The sequence below is a fragment of the Canis aureus genome, chromosome 26 (assembly GCF_053574225.1).
Source record: "Canis aureus isolate CA01 chromosome 26, VMU_Caureus_v.1.0, whole genome shotgun sequence".
NCBI classification, from domain to species: Eukaryota; Metazoa; Chordata; class Mammalia; order Carnivora; family Canidae; genus Canis; species Canis aureus.
The window spans coordinates 44,951,809-44,966,723 of NC_135636.1; the positions used below are offsets into that span (position 1 = coordinate 44,951,809).

The following is a 14,915-nucleotide window of genomic DNA, read 5'->3' on the forward strand; positions in this document are numbered from 1 at the left end:
CATCTCCTTTATGACATTTGCTGGGCTATGCCTAGCCCTGGCTGTGCGTGTTTGTCTGAAACCTCAGAGGTAAGGCCCGTTTCCTCCATATCACGGCACATTGGCTGGCACCCAAGAAAGTATCCCAATATTCAGCTGTTTTATTGAATTAAGTAAATATGCTCCCTGGATTCTTCCATTCACTCATTCATTTACTTTCTCACTCAACAAATATTTATTAAGCACTTACTGTGTACCAGGCACTGTTCTGGGTGCTAGGAATGCAGCAGGAAACCAAACCCATCCAGATGCCTATCCTGGTGGAGTTAACACTTACTATTGTACTATATTAAATGGTAAGTGCTCTGGGGCACCTGGCTGGCTCAGCAAGTGGAGCATGCAACTCTTGATCTCAGGGTTGTAGGTTCGAGCCCCACCTTGGGTGTAGAGATTACTTAAATAAAATATTTGGGGAAAAAAAATTAAATGTTAAATGCTATGGAGAAGAAAAGAGGGGTGGAGCAAAGGGGCCGGGGATTAGAGGGAGTTGCCAGAGGTAATGTTCAACAGGCTAGTCCGGGAAGACTTCCCAGGTGGAGTCTCCCAAGTAAAGATCTGAAGGCGTGAGAGTGGGAGCCATGTGAAGTTCTGGGGAGAGAGCATTCCTGGCTGAGGGACTGCCATGCTGAGACCTCGAAGCCATGTGCCCCATGGTTCAAGAAACAGCAAGGAAGCCAGTGCTGTGGCTGGTGTGGATGAATAAGAGGACACAAGTCAGAAAATTAGGATGGAGGAGGTACACATCATTTTGAGCACTGTAAAGACCAGATGTTACTCTGAATGAACCTGAGACTTGGTGAGTAGTACAAGCAGACTAATAATGACCTGACTGAGATATTCAAGAGTCTTGATAACAAACTGATAAACCGATAAAACCAAGAGTCCCCCTAAAATGACAACCCAGATAGTCTCCCTTGCTGAAATCACTCAGATCTTTAAGAGTGTTCATATTTTCAGCACAACAACAACACAACCACAGCCACAATGGTAACAGTGAGAAGATGAGACAAAGAGTAACAAAAAGGGAAAAAGAAAACAATTTGTTGAGCCCCTGCTACTTGCCTGAGTCCTAACTCCACACCTGATCTATCCAATCATTGTGTTACCGTGTCCTGGTAACCCGTATAGTTAAATTCCTGTGGCAGGTTGAGGACACTGTAGCCGCTGTAGCCACCAGAAGTTAATTCACTCCCTGACTTACTAACTTCTTTAACTTACTCAGGATTCTACAACAAGAATGAAGTGGAATTCTAGCCCAAACAAATTCCAAAGCCCATGCTGACTCATGCCATTCTTTTTTTTTTTTTTTTTTTTTTTTGGTACATTTTCTTTTTTTGTACTATGTGGTTGACTTTGGCCTCAGGAGAATAGAGAATAATAATAGCGATCATTGATTAAGAACTTATCATGGGCCGAGCACATTATTCGCACCCTTTCTGGATGCCAGGCAGAATGGATACCCCAGCCCCCACCCCGATTGCCCAGATTAGAAGCTGTACCTCCCAGTGTTGACACGGTAGTGAGTGAAGGCCCGAGCTCTTAAAAAAAGAGGTTAAAAACAAGATCCTAGGCTGCTCAGCTGTTGCCCTTGCCACCTCACTGGAGCTCTCTCCACCCCCACCCTCACCCCCATAGATGGAGGTAAGAGCACTCACTGACAGGTGTATTTGGAGGAATAAATAAATCCTCACTAGTAAAATGCTTTGGGGAGAATTTGGCACATAGTGAGCATTCAATCAGGACACACTAGTATCATTGGGGCACCTGAGTGGCTCGCTGGTTGAGCGTCTGCCTTTGGCTCAGGTCGTGATCCTGAAGTCCCAAGATCGAGTCCCACATTGGGCTCCCCGCAGGTAGCCTGCTTCTCCCTCTGCCTGTGTCTCTGCCTCTCTCTGTGCCTCTCTCTCATGAATAAATAAATAAAATAAAATCTTAAAAGCAAAAAACACTATTGCCACGGTCTCTTCTCCACCACTGCAGGACTCTTATTCTGGGTTGCCAGGGTCCTAATCTGGGTTGGAGAAAAGAAGCTTACATGAAGTGAGAGACTGTGAGAGCTGGGCCCAAGTCTGTCCACTCCAGAACCTGAGCAGCTCTCGATCATCAATGCGAGACCACCCAACGTAGACAAAGCAAATGGAACTCTTTGAAGAAAGATACCTCGATCCAAGCGATCTTCACGGAAGCTGGGAGATACCTGCCTTGCGGGGCTCCTTGGGCATCTTCCCCAAACAGGAGGTCAAGCGAGACTGGAGAGGTGCCTGCAGGAGAAAGTCAGAGGTGAGTGGCCACAGGGAAGGATGTGGGCAGATGAGCCCCTGTCTCCCTGACCATAGGTGTGCCCCCTCCAGCCACACCCTCAAACAGGATGCTGGGATTTGGGGGAAATACTGGAGAGGAGATCTAAGGTCACACTCCTGATAGGTGTGTAGAGTGATCAAGAACTCCTGGGTCTAGCACTGAGGGGGGCACTTGATGGGATGAGCACTGGGTGTTATTCTGTATGTTGGCAAATTGAACACCAATGAAAAATAAATTTATTATTAAAAAAAAAAAAAAAGAACTCCTGGATCTAGACTGAAGATCGGAAACGGCTGCCCCGGGGCTCGGTGGCATAGAGGATCCAAAGCCAGCTCCCTCACCACTTCACCTTCAGCTGATGGGCTGGGGCTCAGCAGCTCCCAAAACGAACCTGCAGGCTTTCTCAGAAACCAGACCTGAGTCAAACATGGTCTTTAGAGCCTGCCTGGACCCAAACCCCTGCCTCCCCCGCTCAGCTGCTGGCAAACTCAGCCTCCCGACTTGACCTGCCTGCCTCACCTGTCCAATGACAGTAACACTGCCACCCTCTCCATGGGGACTCTGGAGGGCTGCAGGAGCTAATCACAACCAAACCTCAAAACAGGGCCTGGCACCCTGCGATCACTCAGTAAACATCAGCCCAAATGACCTGAGTCATTATTCTCTCCAAACGTCCCCTTGTTCTAAAACAGCCCTCTGCAGCTTAACTTAATCACTTTGGCTTCTTTGACAACTTTAAAAAACAACAACAACAACAACAAAAAAATGTGGTTAGCACATTTTGTTGACATATTTTTACAAACACCAAGCCTGCATGTCCTCTTAAAAATGTTTTAAGAGATTATAGTTTGTTCCCACTTGCTCAGAGGAAGTATTTCAGCGTCATTGTGTGGGATGAAGACAGTGAGGAGTACACGAGGATCAGTAAAACCTCTTTCCTGAACTTTTTTCCAAAAAAAAAAAAAAAAGAGAGAGAGAGAGAGAGTTAAAGATTCAGATTCTGGGCTTTTTTAAGGACCCTCTTGCTAAGTATTTTCTGATCAAGTTACCTTCTTGGTTTCTTCTCTCCCCCATAAACACAACACGAGAGGAATGAGATAGTTTTTCTTTCTCCCTGCCTCAAAAAAAAAAAAAAAAAAAAAAAAAAAAACCACCCAAAACTGTCACATAAATTTCTCCAAACCAATACAATCGAATTTTCTACAAGGATTTGTCACTGACATGCTCTATTATTCTTTAAAGAAAATGAGAATGCTAGGCACAGGCATGAGCCCTTTCTGAGGCGCTTTTTATTGGAAGTCAACAAATCAGAACAACGTGTCCCCAAGGAAACAAAGTAGAATTTGGACCAAGCTAAAATGGCTCTGCCCCTAATCCCCGGTCCCCCAGTGCTGTGGGGCTGCACTGACAGGAAGCGCCTGCCACCAGAAGTTTCTGCTAGTTTTCACCAGTATTTCAGCCTCATCTACCCAGCCGTAGAGACACAGATAAGATACTCAGCTTTAAAAAAAAAAAAAAAAAATTTAAATGAAGAAGAAGGAGGAGGAGGAGGAAGAGGAGGAGGGGGAGGAGGGGGAGGAGGAGGGGGAGGAGGGAAAGTAAAGGCCGAGCTGCTGACCTGATCCTACCTTCCTGGTGGGCAGAGGGAGCAGAAGAAATGCAGGCGCCCCTCCCCCGCCAGAACTGGGCTTCCCGTCTGGGTGGAAACTATCTCATTACCACATTTTCAACAAGTAGACCAGTTTCCTCGTTTAATCAAAGTTAGTCTGTGGTTGTTTGGCAGTGTGCGCAGGCCGTGTTTTTACAGCTATAGAAAATGGGTATTTATTTATTTTGTGACGGCTGTGACCATATGACAAACATAAGCCAGCCTCAGCCAGTGATTTATAAGAGCTCGCAGAAGCACTGCCTTTAAGCATTTTAATAGAGGCTCTCTCATCCTTTGTAAGTGGAAGTGTAAATTGGTACAGTCCTTTTGTAAACAGCTCAGCGAGGCGAGTCAAGGGCCTTACAAATGTTCATACATTTGGGTGCAGCCGGACCCCTCCTGGAACCTGTCCTAAGGAAATAGCCCTAATAAAGGAAAAGGTCTTGAGAGCAAAGATCTTCGTGGCAGCGGGCTTTACACTAACACTCGCTCCGTGTGTGCAGGGGAGCGCACAAATAAAGACGTGGTTCATCTTCCAAAGTGATCTCCTGCTCTTGCGCACAAGGCCGTTTCGAAATTTCCAAGTTTTGAAAATATGCCATTGGGAAATAGCTTTAATGGGCAAATGGAAAAATCAAGACACAAAAATCACGTTGTTAAGAAGCCAGAAATCTTCGTATTCGTAAGCAAAAAGGGGAGATATAGGTATACGTAGAATTGTTTACCTTGGTTTTCTTATCAAGGGACATTTTAGTAGGGACTGGGTGTTGTGTGATAGCAGGAACTTACTCTTAATTCAACTGCTGTGATAAAGGCACTGTGGGATGTTTGGGGGGGAAAAGGATATATATATATATTTGATATATATTATATATTATATTTAATATATTATATTTAATTTTTAATTAAATTTTATTTTATTAAAATTTAATGTATTATATTTAATATATTAAATCTATATAAATATATTTATAAGAGCTATAAAGATATATATCTTATATATATAAATATATATATTTATAAGAGCTATATCCTGAAACATATAGGAGGAGAATGACATGTTAGAGTTTATAATACTTGAGCAGATTTTAAAAACAGGAGAATTGAAGCAATGTGGTTAACTTGAAATTGCAAAACTGGGTGTTGGGTATGGGGGTGGTTCGTTTTACTATCCTCTCCACCTTTACATCATTGCAAAATGCTTATTAAAAAGTTTTAAGTCGTTGTTTTCTGATAATGGGATACGTATGACCTTTGTTTACCTCCCGTGTTTCTCGGATTATTTTCTACGATATGCCTTCTTTTAGGAAAAAGGCATTAAAAATCCGAAGAGCTGACAGTCCGCAGAGATGTTTTTATTGCTGTGTAATAGTAGTGAATCCCCAGAATGCTGTGATAAGCCTGTGTACCTTAACGTGAGCTCATAAATGGTCCAAATCCTCTCTCTGGGATAGCACCCTGCCATCTGAGACTATGCTGTAAATATGATCGGCTGATAAAAAGCCCAGCTGCCACGGACCATTTTAAAGATTAGGAACCATTTAAACACACACACACACACACACACACACACACACCCCACCTCTAGCCTCTTAAATGTTAAGTGGCAAGATACTCTGGTTTTACTTCCAAAGTTTCATGCAATAATCATGTAAGCAGCAAGCAGCACAGAGCTCCACATACCACCAAGCTGACTCAGAAGGAAGGGTTCCACATTCCTTAATTAGCAGCATCAGAAAAGCAGCTCTTCCTGCAGTGGAGTTTCCCATTTCAGCCAGCTACTCATTGGCTCAACACACCCCACAGGTTCTCACAGGGGAGTTCCAGAAAGTCTGGAACCCGAGACAATGTTATTGAATTTACATTAACCATTTCCTTTGTTCTGCTTTCATTCTAGTTTATTTTATCATACCCTATTGTATTCTGATTTTTGCAGATTGAAGATGTCCACAATAGCATTATGCATATTCTTTTTTGTCTCCAGGCTTCCCAGACACCCTGTCTATACAGAGATCACAGCCGGGAGCAGAATAAATGAGCACTTCACCAACTTGAAAATACAATTCTCTTGGTTATTAATAGTCAAAAGACTCCCAGTACTGGGCCAGAAGTTTCTTTTTTAGTAGCAATTACTTAAATTAAGTTTCTGATTTGTATTAAAGTTTTCTGGCAGAACTCAACACAGGATGCAAGAGCATGAGGAAGATTTCCAAACAAGATTACACGGTTTTCCGATGTGATACATTTGATCATCTCTGAAAAGGCAGGGGCGACATTGCAAACTTAATTGAAATGTCAAATTCTTGGGAAACGTTCTCCTTGTTAACATTGGACTTAAGGATTGTAATGATTATTTACTTTGAGCTCCAGAGGTTTTGAAGAAATGTAAAAGAATCCTAAGCAGGTGAATGAGAGATTTGACAGATACTTAAAAAACACCATTTGGGGAAAACCTGGTTTTTGTCCCTTGAGGGATCCTCAAAATCTGTTCAATGAGGCATTGTTCCATTTTTTTTCTCTTTCAGTCTTCTCTTCCTTGAACTAGGCCTTTTCAAAGAATGCTTCTGCTCATTGACCAGCAGGTTGAGAGATTTATATTTGGTTTCTAATTAAGTACCCTAACTGTAAGTGAGAGAATGGAGAAGAAAAGCCCATAGTCTTATATCCCAAGAAGAAAGCAAGTGTTTGCTTCAGTGGCAAACCTGCCTTCTCAGGAGTCTAAGGGGGAGCAAAGAAGGCCCATTTTATTTCTTCTGAAGACATCCTCTGGCGCTTGAGAACGTCTGATGTTGTTTAGCAGGGTAAGCCAACCGCTGATGGGTTCTGTTAAGAACAAAAGCCTTGGCTTCTGGTCCCAGAGAGTAATGAATTTCTAGTAACACTTAACTTGGTAATTACGATGAAAAATGTATTTTAAAATTAATGTACTTTAACAGATATGTCAAGTTGAATCCAGAGCCAAGGACACTGGCTTAAACTAAATTGACTTATGGCCTTTTGGGATTCTTGGGTCATGTAAGAGCTCAGTTTGACTTTATCCCTAACTCAGTTTCTCTATTCCCTCTTCATATCACAACTATTAGAGACATAAAAAGTGCCCTGTGACTATGATATAGTCTTTTGGGAGACCTGGAAGATGTCATATCTTTTTTTTCTTGAAAATAAAGTTTATAGGGGTCCCTGGGTAGCTCAGTCAATTGAGCCTCCTACTCTTGATTTCAGCTGAGGTTGTGATATCTGGGTCATGGGGTCAGGCCTGGCCTCAGGCTTCATGCTCAGCGTGGAGTCTGCTTGTCTCTCTCCTTCCCCCTGATTGTATACTCTCTCTCTCTAAAATAATAAAATCCTTTTTAAAAAATTAAAAATTAAAAAAAAAAGGAAAGTTTATCGGGGCACCTGACTGACTCAGCCAAGGGGGCACATGAATCTTGACCTTGGAGTTGTGAGTTCAAGCCCCATATTGGATATAGAGATTACTTAAAAATAAAATCTTTTTTATTTTTAAAGAAAGTGTATAAAAACAACACATTGTAAAAATATTATCCCAAACCCAAAAAGCTGATTCTTCTTTCCGTTTCAAAGAAATCAAGATAGAAATAAAATTGTTTTTATTAATATTTGGAGGACGGCATTCATATCTAAGTAAGAATTATGCTTGTGAAAAAAAGAGATCTGAACTCACTCTAAAAAATTTTGCCCCCTTCCATTTCTGTACATTAGAAAACCGTTCCTGGGGGATCCCTGGGTGGCGCAGCGGTTTGGCGCCTGCCTTTGGCCCAGGGCGCGATCCTGGAGACCCGGGATCGAATCCCACGTCGGGCTCCCGGTGCATGGAGCCTGCTTCTCCCTCGGCCTGTGTCTCTGCCTCTCTCTCTCTCTCTGTGACTATCATAAATAAAAAAAAAAAAAAAAAAAAAGGAAAACCGTTCCTGCCTTCCTCTTTACTTTTCCAAGTTATTAAAGATTTTGTGTCTTTCTTAGTTTCCCGGTATGAAGCAAAACACTGTAAATACATCAGAGAAATGCTAGAATTTTAGCCAGTAATAATTCAAAGCTTTGACTCTGAATACAGGCACCCACTATTCACAGTATTTCCCATTGTATCCTGTTTACAGAGAACCCAGATGAATGGTGCCCACCTGGAGGTGTCCGATGGACCGAAATAATCTTAGCAAATGTGCGATGGTCTGGGTACAGCCGCTGCTACCTCCTCATCTAGCTGAGCCCACTGCTTGGTGCCACCAGTCTGTTAGATAGTAACCTTCAAGCCCTCCTGGCCTTGTTGATATTTCGTTGCCTATCAGTGGATCATTAGTTGGAGTATTTCCTTAGTCATAGAGACTAGCCGTTTGTTGGGACGTTCTCAGTAGGAACTACAGTTGAAGATAACAGAAGGGTTATTTAAACATGAATGTGAAAACACAAAACAAAACACTTCTTTCTTCTTGGGGCCTAAGACTGTTTTGTTATTTTCTGATTCTTAAACTTGTTCAGGCTTCTTAAGTGCAGAGATCTGATTGTCTTTTTAATCTTTCCTGTGACATTTGAATGTTTAAGTCTTTTGAGAATATATATATTTACATTTTCCAACCAGCCAACAGCACTTAATATCTTCTATAGTTCCAAAGATTAGGAAAAGAAGAGAAAGCTAGAGAGTTGGCAAGCAAGTGTGTAATAATCTGGCAAAGAAATTCTTGAGCAAGAATATATGGGTTTGAGTTTATTGGAACATTTGAAAGCAATTAAATTGTTTTTTTCCCCTCAAACTTATTTTTGTCCTTTTTACTTTAAGCACACAGAGGCATACAGCTGAAAAATAACATTGCAAGTATAAATGAATCATTAAGCTGATCAAGCCAAGAAGCTACTACCAGGAGTCTTTATAGAATACTAGGTAAGGGGGATCCCTGGGTCGCGCAGCGGTTTGGCGCCTGCCTTTGGCCCAGGGCGCGATCCTGGAGACCCGGGATCGAATCCCACATCAGGCTCCCGGTGCATGGAGCCTGCTTCTCCTTCTGCCTGTGTCTCTGTCTCTCTCTCTCTCTCTCTCTGTGTGACTATCATAAATAAATAAAAATTAAAAATAAATAAAAAATAGAATACTAGGTAAAATGTCTGTCATCTATGCTCAGGCTTATTGGAGGGGTCGGGACCAGCCCTTTAAAAAAAAAAACTGATCAGCTCCTGAATATTCAAATTTATATTTATTGACCTGATACAGAGTGTCCTGCATAGTGTTAAAAACAGCGTCTTCCAAACTGTGGGGATAGACACGAAAATGAGATCTATGATTAATCTATATGTAAATGTGTGTTGAACACATGTAAATAGAATATAGTAGAAGCCCCAGTAGATGAATCAGAGTTATTCAGGATAACTCCACAATGAGCTAAGAGAATATCATTAGGTCTGTGTACCTGCCTTATTTTAAATACAAGCGCTCCGAAACTTTGCAGTAGCACTTAGGAAAGACTACAGGGTACACTCTAGTATGCAGTGGACAATCCTTTAAAAATACTTCTTTATTTTTATGATTAGAAGCCTTACTGTTCATTGTAGAATTTTTTTTTTTTTTTAAGAGAGAGAGCACAAGCTGAGGGGGGAGGGGCAGAAGGAGAGAGAGAGAAAGAGAATCTTCAGCATATCTGTGCTGAGTGTGGAATCTGACTTGGGGCTCAATCTCACAACCTTGAGATCATGACCTGAGCCGAGATCATGACCTGAGCCAAGATCAAGAGTTGGAAGCCCAACCGACTGAGCCACCCAGGCGCCCCTGTTCTTTGTAGAAAATTTTAAAAACGTCAGAAAAGCACCCTTCAAGTTAACACCTAAACATTCAGCAACAGCCCCGGTTCCTACGTTGGTGTGTTTCCTTGCAGTTTTTATTTTTATTTATATTTATTTATTTATTTTTCCTTGCAGTTTTTAAAAAATGGCCGAGTACTTGGCTGTATCCTGCTTTTCTTCATTTGATTGTTCAACGTGCTGATGTTTCTCAGGTGTTAAAAATAATGTCAGATTGTTAAATCACCTCTTGTTTCCTTTCTCTTTTAAAATTTGCAAAATACCAACGGTATAGGCTATACAGACCCCCTTCCTGCTCACCCACTCACCGCCCCATCCTCCTCCCCACACAGCTCCTTCTGGTTCAGCAGAATGGTAAAGAATATCTCTGAAAACTGAGAAAAAAAAAAAGTTTCACTGACAGTTGAATTAAAACCCTAACAGGTAAAGACTCATACCAGGAAACTTTTTATTTTAAGATTTTATTTATATACTTGAAAGAGAGAGAGAGAGCACAGAGGGAAAGGGAGAAGTAGACCCCCACTGAGCAGGGAGCCTGACCTGGGACTTGATCCCAGGACTCTGGGATCATGACCTAGGCCAAAGGTAGATGCTTAACCTACTGAGGGGCCCCAAGAAACTCTTTTTCCCCTCTGTATCTTAAGATATTTTAGGACATATTATCCAGGAATAAAGACCACAAAAGGGATATTCACATTGTAAAGGAAAACCAAATTGAGAGGGTCCTTATCTCCTTAAAAAAAAAAAATCTTAGCTCTGGGCCTCATGGTGACTTGGAGGGAGGGCCCTGGGAGGCTGGATAACCACAGCGGGAGGGAAACTGGTATTTCTCTGTGTGCTTTTTGTGCTTCCTGAATTCGATATCAGAAGAGGATATTCACTTCTTTAAAAAATACACATGGACATGTTTTAAGTACAGAAGTACATATGTCTGAATCCCAGTCTTAAGGGATCAAGCTCTCATTAAATAAGACACCTACCCCCTCTGTCTCCAGTACCTGAGTTTCCTGACCTCCTCCTCTTGCTTTCCACTTCAGAATCAAACTTCACTAAGAATAGGACACCTGCTCCATTCTGACCATGAGTACATTGTTGGAGAAGCCTTGACAGTGCTCCGCCCCAAAAGTTGATTATCAAACTTTATAAAATAGAGACACCCAAAGCTATGAGATGGATCTTCACAGCACTTGTACTTTGTCTATTCTCAGCCCAATTCAGCTTTCTCTCAACACATCCGACCTCAAAGTCGGCAAATGGGCCACTAGAAGTGGACCTCATGTCACATTTGCTATGATCCAGAGTGAGATGCTCTGGTGAACACCTGCTTGAGGCTTCTTCGGGGGCACCTGCCTGCTAATGTGCTTCCTCCACCCCTTCCTACTCTCCCTCATGGGATTAATTTAGACATTTTCTGAAGTATTTATTTAAAACCATTCTCCTCCTGAGTCAGGATGGACTTTGCTCATCCTATTTCCTTGAAATAAATATTTCCACCTTGCATGGGTGAGCAATTGCACGAGAGCGTGATTTCTTTCAGAGCACACCATGGATGATAGTATGTGTTTATAGAGATGTAAAAAAAAAAAAAAAAAAAAAGTGTGCAATTTGAACTTCCCTTCCAAAATGACGACAGGTGCCTCTGGCTTGTAGAAAACGTTGCAAGGTTTGTAATTTGATATATAGGGAGAGAATCCACTGTGGGGCGACTCTCTCTCTCTCTCTTTTTTTTTTTTTTTCTTTTGTCTTTCTGTCTTCTAATGGGACTGGCTGGCTGGGGAGCTCGCCTCGCCTGGGACCCAGGTAGGGATGAGCCCAACCACCCAGGCAGGGCCAACTCCTGAAACCCGAGTTGTAACAGAATCAGTCCTGACCCAACACAGCCGACTGGAGCGACAAAAAGTTTGATTGTGCAATTTTCTCAGTAAGATGACCTGAGGCTAGTCCCCTGTTTGCTTTCTACATTCTAGAAAACGTTTTTAATGGGTTGGGGAGTCTTTCACACTAAGCACTCTCTGCTCGTTAACGTGGCTCAGAGTGTTGTGCCTTGTTATGAAGTTGTATTTTCAGAGCATGTGGTGAAAGTCAGGATTTTTCCCTTCCTCCTCCTCTTTTTTTTTTTTCCCCTCTTGCTTTAAAAACAAGATAAGCCTGTATGCAAATAGAGTCCACAGTGACCAGTCCCCTTCTCAGCGTTATTTATCATATCACAGAGCCTTCCTTCACCCATTATGCTCTATTTGCATACCTTTAACATTAGAAACATTTATTCCAGTAATGAGTCATCTGAAACATCTTCTGGGTTTAGAGCTAGGAAGCTGGAGTCAAGAGCACCAATGCCGGAAGAATGGATGTCTTCTGTGTTAAAAAACCTCAGGATTGTTTATGTGGAGAGAGAGACAGAAAGGAAGAGAGTTTTGGTTTTGTTTGGGGTTTTGTTGCTGTTGGGTTGTTGTGTTTTTTTTTGTTTTTCTTTTTCTTTTTTTTTTTTTTTGGTTCCTCCGTTTGTTTAATTCCAAGATTGAAATGTGCTGGAATGGATTAAAGATAATATCTGAAATATATTTAGCTGCCTACTTCGTACGTTGAGAAATATTCTGTGCGAATGAGAATCTCATTTTAGGAAGAGAAAGGGCCGACTGCTTGAGCTGAATGTAGCTAGTCTGTCAAAGGAGAGGAAGAGCTTTATACATTAAATTTTTTTTTCCCAGCTCTAAGGAGACATAATTGACACACAACATTGTGTCAGTTTCAGGTGTACAACCTGTTGATTTGATACATTATGTTTTGAAATATTTCTCAAATGGAAAAAAAAAAAAAAAAGGAAAGAAAGAGAGTGAGAGAGACAACCCCAATGCTTTTCTCAGAAAGAACAGGAAGCCTGAAGGAGGAAGTATGTGACAGTTTATTTTTCAACGAGCCCACATTATCAAGTGAATGAAATCCCTCTGGAAGCTATAAAAATGAAAATCCGGAAGGTGGCTGTGTTCAGGTAGCACAAAAGGCTCCTCAATATTTAGAACTTTTTCTCAAAGCTAAGTTATTAATGAAAGCCAATTATTGCACTTTTCCAAAAGGAAACACTGAGTCATTCATGAAATGATCTAAGATTTCGAAACTTGCTTACACCATTTTTTTTTTCCTCCTCCTTTCCTACCTGTGCCAAAAGCCGGCTCAGAAAAAGCCAACCAGTAACCGTGGCCTAAATCCAGGGAGCCGGCCAAATTAGCCGAAGAATGGAGTAATTTAACAAAGACTCCTGATGCCCCAAAGGGTGACTTGTCTCACCAGACAGGCAGGCGAGAGAAAGTGCCTGCACGCCTGCCCAGAGCTCAGAGCCCGGGAGGGGCCCCTGTCCCTGACCCCCACCCCCACTGCCCACCCCCCTGCCCCTGGGGGTGCGATCTGGGGGTGGGGAGTGGGGGTGGAGGTGGGGGGCTGTGATTAACCAGTTCTGGCATCGCAGTTATTTGGCCAGAGCCCTGGCCTGGCTCCAAGTTTCCTGTGGAACAACAAGTGGGCGTGGGCCCTCGGATAGGCCTGAACCCTGTTCCAAGGAGGCATCACATATTCGTGGCCAGAGACCTACGGAATGGGGTCAGGGCTGGGGTACTAGATGAGGATGTGTTCAACTTCTTGATCCGTTTATCAAGCGTGTTTAGTGTAGGCCATTAAATTGCACCCAGGGAACAGGCAACACGTGGGTGGGTCAGGGGTAAACTGTGAGTGAGGTGGTTCAAACCCCAGGGCAGCTCCGGCCCCCCTCTTTCTGGCTGTGGAAGAGGGTTCCAGGTGCTCATTTTTATTTTTTTTTATTTTTTTATTTTTTATTTTTTTTTAAATTTTTATTTATTTATGATAGTCACACAGAGAGAGAAAGAGAGAGGCAGAGACATAGGCAGAGGGAGAAGCAGGCTCCATGCACCGGGAGCCTGATGTGGGATTCGATCCGGGGTCTCCAGGATCGCGCCCTGGGCCAAAGGCAGGCGCTAAACCGCTGCGCCACCCAGGGATCCCCAGGTGCTCATTTTTAAAAACACGACTTTAGATGAGAGAGCCCTTTAACAAAGTGTTAAGCCACCGAACTTTCTGGGTAGGCACCATGGAAGCAGCCTATTTCATCTTCGCAAACAACTCTAAGGCCATGTAGATAAATAATGTAGACAAGGAAACAATGTTTTGGTCCAAACAGTACAGGAAAGGCTTGGAATTGTGCCTCCTGAGCACAACACCTTATGTTTGCCTTGTTCAAACTGTTCAAAGGATTTTATGGATACATTGTCTTAGAAGGCTCTGAGAGGCGGAGAGGGGAAGCACACTAGCCCATTTTACAGATTAGGAAACCAGGGCTCAGGGAGACCGTGACCTTTCTAAGGTCACAAAGGTAGTTTGCAGAGGCCAAACTTCAGGCCAAGGACTCCTGGCAAAGGGTACCAAACCTCCCTGGGTGTGGCCTGTCCCTTATGACCAGGGTCTGAATGTCCCTTATAAGCAGGGTCTGAATGTCCCCTTCTGTATGTCCAGACCCAGTGAGCTGCTGTGTCTGTTGCCTTTACAGTCAACCTGAACTTTCCAATTCTTGAGGAATATTCACTTCTTGCTTCTACTCCCTACCTTAAAAATTCTGGTCCTTTTTCACAATGTGGGATGCACCTGTCTGAAAAGGAAGCGGTCTAGATTCTGGTATTGGCATAGAACAACTTCCTCTTTTTCTCCTTGTATTTCTTGTGGTACCAGTTTTATCCCAACGCCTAAAAAAAAAATCTCAGATTCCACACCACGCAGGAGGGGCTTAAAACAAAAAAACAAAAAAACAAAACAAAACAAAAAAAACACTTTCTCATCCACTAAGATGTTACTAATAGTCACCAGTGATTCTAAAATTTCCTCTGTGTGTGTGTGTGCGCGTGTGTGTGTGTTTCTTTTTTCACATTTTTTTTCACCATGATTTTTCTTTTTCTGGTCATTTAGGAGGAAAGATATTTTTAAAAACGATCATCACTTTTTGTGTAACTCGCATGGTGTAATCCACACACTGGGGGGTTATTACTAACACCAGGAGAAAAAATACTGCAGTTTCAGGACTAACCCCTTAGACACTTCTTCCATAGGCCTCGTTTATTTA

The 14,915-nt window shown here is 42.5% G+C and overlaps 1 protein-coding gene and 1 long non-coding RNA gene across 5 annotated transcripts in view; one reads left to right on the top strand and one right to left on the bottom strand.

Moving 5' to 3' along the window:
* Positions 1–1,248, bottom strand: part of ZNF217 (zinc finger protein 217) — a 36,381-nt gene extending 35,133 nt beyond the window's left edge. The window contains exon 1 of the mRNA XM_077873610.1: positions 1,102–1,248. The gene's annotated coding sequence lies outside the window, so the exon portion shown is untranslated. The remainder of the gene's footprint in view (positions 1–1,101) is intronic.
* On the top strand, positions 2–9,066 carry LOC144298542 (uncharacterized). Of its 4 annotated transcripts, none has more exons than XR_013365473.1 (4): positions 2–69; positions 2,020–2,319; positions 5,973–6,392; positions 8,781–9,066. It is a non-coding gene; the product is annotated as an uncharacterized LOC144298542 (long non-coding RNA). The 4 variants fall into 4 exon arrangements; XR_013365472.1 differs by lacking the exon at positions 8,781–9,066 and adding an exon at positions 6,514–7,715; XR_013365474.1 differs by lacking the exons at positions 2–69; positions 8,781–9,066 and adding exons at positions 76–335; positions 550–835 and having other exon boundaries at positions 5,973–7,715.
* The last annotated feature ends 5,849 nt before the right edge of the window (positions 9,067–14,915 follow it).